Here is a 6000-nt window from a genome sequence, read left to right on the forward strand (position 1 = left end):
AGTGTGTCAGCAGTTCCTGCAAGATGAAGACATTGAAGTTTTGGACTGGCCCACCCGTTCCCCAGACCTGAATCCGATTGAGCACATCTGGGACATTATGTCTCGCTCCATCCACCAATGCCACGTTGCACCACAGACTGTCCAGGAGTTGGCGGGTGCTTTAGTCCAGGTCTGGGAGGAGATCCCTCAGGAGACCATCCGCTGCCTCATCAGGAGCATGCCCTGTCATATGGACACGTGGAGGCCACACACTACTGAGCATCTTTTCCTTGTCATGAGGCATTTCCACTGAAGTTGGATCTGCCTGTAATTTGATTTTCCACTTTGATTTTGAGCATCATTCCAAATCCAGACCTCCATGGGATATTCATTTTGATTTACATTGATAATTATTATGTTTTATTGTTCTGAACACATTCTACTATGCAATGAATAAAAATTTGCAACTGGAATATTTCATTCAGATATATATTATGTGGTATTTTAGTGTTTCCTTTATTTTTTTGAGCAGTGTATATATACAGTATATACACACGTGGTCAAAATTGTTGGTACCTCTCGTTTAATGACAGAAAAACCCACAATGGTGACAGAAATACTCGTAACTTTAATTTGACAAAAGTAATAAGAAATCAAAAATCTATGAAAGTGAAGAAATGAAAGTCAGACATTGCTTTTCAATCATGCTGCCACAGAATTTAAAAAAAAATAAAACTCATGAAATAGGCCTGGATAGAAAAGATGGTACCCCTGAAAATAATGTGACAAAAGGGACATGTTAAATCAAGGTGTGTCCATTAATTAGCATCCCAGGTGTCTACAATCTTAGATACAGTGAGTGGGCCTGTATAGAAGTCTGCAGATACTCACTGTGCTGTTTGGTGACATGGTGTGTATCACAATCAACATGGACCAGAGGAAACGAAGGAAAGAGTTGTCTCAGGAGATTAGAAAGAAAATTTTAGACAAACATGTTAAAGGTAAAAGTTATAAGACCATCACCTAGCAGCTTGATGTTCCTATGACTACAGTTGCACATTTTATTCAGAAATTTAAGCTCCATGGGACTGTAGCCAACCTTCCTGGACGTGGCCGCAGGAGGAAAATTGATGACAAATCAAAGAGACGGATAATACGAATGGTAACAAAAGAGCCCAGAAAAACTTCTAAACAGATTAAAGGTGAACTTCAAGCTCAAGGAACATCAGTGTCAGATCTCACCATCCGTCACTGTATAAGCCAAAGTGGACTTCATGGGAGACGACCAAGGAGGACACCATGGTTGAAAACAAGTCATAACAAAAGCCAGACTGGAATTTGTCGAACTACATGTTGACAAGCCACAACGCATCTGGGAAAATGTCCTATGGACAGATGAGGCAAAAATGGAACTTTTTGGCAAGGCACACCAGCTCTATGTTCACAGAGGGAAAAATTAAGCATACCAAGAAAAGAACACTGTCCCTACTGTGAAATATGGAGGAGGCTCTGTTATGTTCTGAGGCTGCTCTGCTGCGTCTGGCACAGGGTGTCTAGAAATCTCAAGACTATCAAGGGATTTTATAGAGAAATGTGCTGCCCAGTGTCAGAAAGTTTGGTCTCAGTCGCAGGTCATGGGTTTTGCAACAGGATAATGACCCAAAACTCACAGCTAAAAACACCCAAGAATGGAGGAAAACATTGGACTATTCTGAAGTGGCCTTCTATGAGCCCTGACCTAAACTCTATTGAGCATCTTTGGAAAGAGCTGAAACATGCCATCTGAAACAGGCAACCTTCAAACACGAGACAACTGGAGCAGTTTGCTCTTGAGGATTTCCCCAAAATACCTGTTGAGAGGTGCTGAAGTCTCATTGACAGTTACAGGAATCGTTTCATTGCAGTGATTGTCTCAAAAGGTTGTGCATCAAAATATTAAAATATTAAGGTAAGGGTACCATCATTTCTGTCCAGGCCTATTTCATGTGTTTTATTTTTTTAAAATTCTGTGGAAGCATGGTTGAAAAGCAATGTCTGACTTTCATTTGTTCATTTTCATAGATTTTTTATTTATTATAACATTTGTCAGATTCAAGTTATTTCTGTCATCATTGTGGGTTTCTGTCATTAAACAAGGGGTACCAACAATTTTGACCACGTTTGTGTGTGTATGTGTGTATATATATATATATATATATATATATATACTAGCTATTGAGCCCATTCTACGCCCAGGTGGCAAGCATTTATATTGGTATATTGTCTCCATCCTGGTATGTGCTGCTTCCATCCTGCACCCTAATCTTGTCATGTACTGCTACCATCTTGTGCCCCCATCCTGTCAAATGTTGCTCCCATCATGTGCCCCCTTCCTGTCATGTGCAGCCCCCATCCTGTGCCCTCATCCTGTTTTGTGCACCTCCATCTTGTCATGTGCTACTCTCTTCCTGTGCCCTCAATCCTGTCATGTGCTCCCATCCTGCGGCCCAATCCTGTCATGCTCCCATCCTGCACCCCATCCTGTCATGTGGTGCTCCCATCCTGTGCCCCCATTCTGGTATGTGATGCCCCCCTCCTGGTATGTGCTACTCCAATTCTGCACCCCCATCCTGTCATGCGGTGCTCTCATCCTCCGCTGACGTATTTTATACATATAGCTGGATAGGTTTGCTGATGTATCTATAAAAATGGCTCTGGAAAGCGCGGACTGTGCAAGCGCCGATTCTGGCGCTACAACCCGCCCTCTCCTGACATCACGGCTTTATTTCAATAATTTCCACCCACCAGTAAAATGGCACCTGAAATGCGCTATATGCATGTGCCATTTCCGACAGAGGATTCATGTTCCGGCCTCCGGCCTGAAGAGACCCCGTGGTAATACCGAATAGGTAAGTTGTTGTGCCGGAGATAGTGATATGCATTCAGCGCATACCACAATCTCCTGTGCCACAATCCTTATCCCCAGATGCAAAGCTCTGTGGGGTCCAGACTGCGCAGTCGCATGGCGCTTGTGCAGTCTATAAAGGCTTCGGACAGAGTGATGCTCATAGCATTATATTATACAGTAGATGCATAGTTACTAAGTCACCAGTAATGTAATAGAGGGGAGATATGTGTCACTGTGCTTAATGGCTGTCTTTTGTGGACTTCTATAGAGTGGGTGGGAAGATGTCAACCTTATCTCCACCTGCAACACTGTGTACTGACAGGTCCTGTGTGAGGTCACAACCATGTGGTCAATCACATGATGGAAAGAGTCATATGGTCTAGGATTTAAATAACTGGGCTCTAGAGGCAGTCTTTTTCAGCAAGACTGGAGAGAGGATCCTCCCATGGTTTGTGTCTTGTGGAGGAAAGACTGAACCTGTGTTGCTTCAGAGAGTGATTTTACCCGCAATGCATGGACTCTGTTACAGCATTTTGTTTTCTTTGTTGATTTCCTGTTTTTTACAAAGGGCTGTGCTTATTTTCCACTTCTATTTGCTTTTTGCTGCCTTATAATAAAGCAACTGAAGAGACAGTGTCCTAGTTTTTCTACCTCCGTGTACCAGCACGTGAATTGACTTACCACAATATAAATATGTATATGCTTTTTGTTTCATCAAATAACATGTATAGCTTGGGAGTTAAGACAATTACTGCATGAGTTTTATCTATCAGCCAAGTTTCCTAAAGAAAAATGAGCTCTTAGCAGTTCACAGTGTACATATTGGACAAGAAAAAGATTTAGATGAGAACTATTTTCTTAATTCAGTGGTATTTTGTGTTTCAGATTAATCATGCTTCCTAACATAAAAGTGACAACCAGACATATAACTGCATTAACATTTTCTTCAGTTTGACATTAATTCTATGGCTCAGACAAATGAGAGAAGCTGCAACGCTCTACAGCAGTGATTCCAATGACAATGATTATATTGGTGATAGTTATTTTGTCACAAAAACTAAGGAAGAGAAATCACATCATGATAATCATATGTAACATATACAATTCATAAAAAACATTTGTCTCATAAAGAGGACTCCTTTTCAAATGGTTTTATTAATGAAAGGTGACCAGCCACAAATAAATGGCCACCTGTCAATTCCATCACTCATGGTATCCTAGGGATGCAGTGAATGACAGATCTGCCACCCTATAGGATTGAAGTCTGAGCTGTCAGGATTGTGAGTGAAAGCTCTACTGCCCAATCTGAGGCAGAGGTGTGAGTATAGTGATCGACAGCTCAACCAAATTATCTGGCTGGGTATGTGGGATCTCCTGCAGATGTTATCTATTCTGAGGGATTACAGGGCTATTTAGTACTCTGACAATTGTCACACCTTTGCCAATTGTAGCTTTTCTCAAGTATACTGTGTGTGTGTGCTCTTGTCCTCTGAGACGTATTCTGATCTCCATTTCGGACCTTGTATTTACCTTTTTGACCATCCTTTTGACTTACCCCTTCGTCTTGATCAACTGTCTTCCTGAAACTCTGACCTCAGACTGTTTTCTGAGTACACATTTGTCTTTTCCCTTTGTCTATTAGGAGCCCTCTTGGTTCTGACACCTAGACCACTTGATTATCCTGGTAAGTCTGTGAGTAGTGTCTAGCATCACATTGAGTAGTGATTAGCGTCACACCGCCAATGTAATAAATGGATTGGCCAAATTTGTCAGAGTTGGCAACTCTTTTAAAGGGGTTGTCCACTACTCAGATAATAATTCCTAGATTGCCCCCTTGTAAAATAATTTTGCAAATACTCACTTCCAGTGACGGTGCCATTCCTGTGGTGTTGGCACTAGTTTTCCTGTAGATTGTGTAACATTATTAAGTCACTTGATCTCTGTGACCAATGAGTGCTGGCTTTACTCTATCCTCCTTTGGACAAATCACATCCACTACATACATAGCATAGATTATATCAAATTTGCATTAGGACTTAAATTAAGACTATTCATATAATTCATACCATTATGTATTATCTGTAAAAAGAAGACAATTAACATAAAATGGAGTGGTATGAATTTAATAATATTGGAAAATGTTGCCCACAGTTTAATTTTATATGTCTTTGATTGTAAGCCTTTTTATCTAATGAAATCTGGAGTAAAAATGAGTTCCGAAATAATTTAACTGCCAAGTTAACGAAGTTCATAATTTATGTTAAGAATAGAATAGTGATTATTACTGGATCCACATCTACTTTGAGTGTAGTGTCACTGTACTAGTATTCTACTTTGGTTTTGTGGAAAATGCTAGGAAAAAAGTCAGTTTGGTTCTGCAATCAGCATAGGGAACTGCTACTAATTATGGAAAAAAGAACCAAGTCTAACAAAAGTCAGCATTTCATCAAGCATACACAGGGTTCTACTTGAGTCTAAAATTTTACTTACCGTAGCAGTGCCATTTTTTTAAGAGTTTAGACATTTTTATTTACAACCAAAAAAAAACAATTTGCTGAACCATCCATCTTCAGAGTGCTGAGATGAGCAAACGGCCATCTTAAAGCAAACTAGCATAACCTTCTATCTTCACGTTCAGATTTCCGCAGTGTCAAAAAGTCTCTTTTCTAATTGGTCCCTTCACATTCCTTATGATGGAACGGTTGCTGTCATTCATAAATTCTACATGGACCTGAGTGCACTGCCCTTGGGATCCAGTCCTTCCAAGAACTTTAGTAAGTTTGATGGGTACAAGTCAGCTGGCGTCCATTGCTGCAGCTATGTAGGCCGAAAGAGTTTATCATGGGTGTAGGCAGTGGCTTTTTATAGCACTGGGTGGAGAATGGGCAGAAGCGTCAGAGTGCGCCGTGCTGACATCACAAAGAGGCATGGCATAAAAGTGCCTGTTTTGCAGCAGTGCCATTTTGAATATACCCACCTTTCATTTAGTGAAGTGGCACCTAGGGATAACAATGGAACTATTGTGACGTGGGTAATTTAGGAGTCAGTATAGAAGTTTGTATAGAAAATATTATTCGTAAATCCTACAGTAGAAGTCTGCACCTCAATTTTAACATACAGAAAAGTAATTTGAT

The 6000-nt window shown here is 40.6% G+C and overlaps 1 pseudogene; it reads right to left on the reverse strand.

Annotated features, from left to right (window-relative positions):
* LOC141100932 (small ribosomal subunit protein eS28 pseudogene) overlaps window positions 1-5675 on the reverse strand; it is an 81099-nt pseudogene extending 75424 nt beyond the window's left edge.
* Window positions 5676-6000: the final 325 nt, after the last annotated feature.

The sequence above is a fragment of the Dendrobates tinctorius genome, unplaced genomic scaffold (assembly GCF_039654945.1).
Source record: "Dendrobates tinctorius isolate UK_male_01 unplaced genomic scaffold, ASM3965494v1 ptg000111l, whole genome shotgun sequence".
NCBI lineage: Eukaryota > Metazoa > Chordata > Amphibia > Anura > Dendrobatidae > Dendrobates > Dendrobates tinctorius.